The sequence below is a fragment of the Chrysochloris asiatica genome, unplaced genomic scaffold (assembly GCF_000296735.1).
Source record: "Chrysochloris asiatica unplaced genomic scaffold, ChrAsi1.0 scaffold00500, whole genome shotgun sequence".
Lineage (NCBI taxonomy): Eukaryota > Metazoa > Chordata > Mammalia > Afrosoricida > Chrysochloridae > Chrysochloris > Chrysochloris asiatica.
The window spans coordinates 460535-461554 of record NW_006409018.1 but is presented as its reverse complement, the minus strand read 5'-3'; positions in this window follow the sequence as shown (position 1 = coordinate 461554).

The following is a 1020-nucleotide window of genomic DNA, read 5'->3' as shown; positions in this document are numbered from 1 at the left end:
GACTAACCCAGGTCTCACCATTTCCTGGCTGCAGCTTCCAGTAACTGTGGAGAAGGTGGTCTCTGATACAATATCTTACCCACGTGCATAATAAAATGGCCGCTTGTCACGCTTTCGCTCTTTCTGCCGGACCGGCTCTTCCAACCTACCGGAACTTCCTCTCTCCCTACCGGGACGTCATCCCTAGTTAACCTATCACCTACCTCCACTATTCTCAACCCCGCCCTCTTTAACCAGTATAAAAATCCTTCCCAGGCACCAGGCGCCCACTTGCTTTCTTTTCTCCGGATCCACAGTAAAGCTTTACACGAGGGTTTTAAACAACCATACACTACAACCATGACTACAGATGTAGTCAATTTGTTTCTATCTGGTGAGGTCCATGTGTATAGTCGTCTGTTATGCCGCCTAAAGAAGGTATTTGAAATGAACAAATCATTGGTTTTGCAGAATTCCATCATGCATTCTCCAGCATCATTTCTATCACCAAGGCCACATTTTCCAACTACCCGTCCGTCTTCTTTGCTCCCAACCTTTGCATCCCAATCACCAGTAATGAGCAATACATCTTGATTGCATGTTTGATCGATTTCAGATTGAAGAAGTTGATAGAATTCTTTTTCATCCTCACTGGCTTTAGTGTTTGGTGCATAAATTTGAATAATAGTGGTATTACCTGGGCTTCCCTGTAGGTGCATGGATATTATCCTATCACAGACTGTTGTACCTCATGACTGATTTGGATATGTGCTTATTTATCATGAATGCAACACCATTCCTTTTCAATTTGTCATTCCCTGCATAGTAAACCATGTGGTTATCAGATTAAAAATGGCCAATACCAGGTCCATTTCAGCTCAGTAATGACTAAGATATCGATGTTTATACATTCCATTTCATTTTCTGACAACTTCCAATGTTTCCAGATTCATACTTCATACATTCCATGTTCCGATTTTCAATGGATGTTTATAGCTGTTTATCTTCATTTTGAATTCTGCCCCATCAGCACAATTGTGG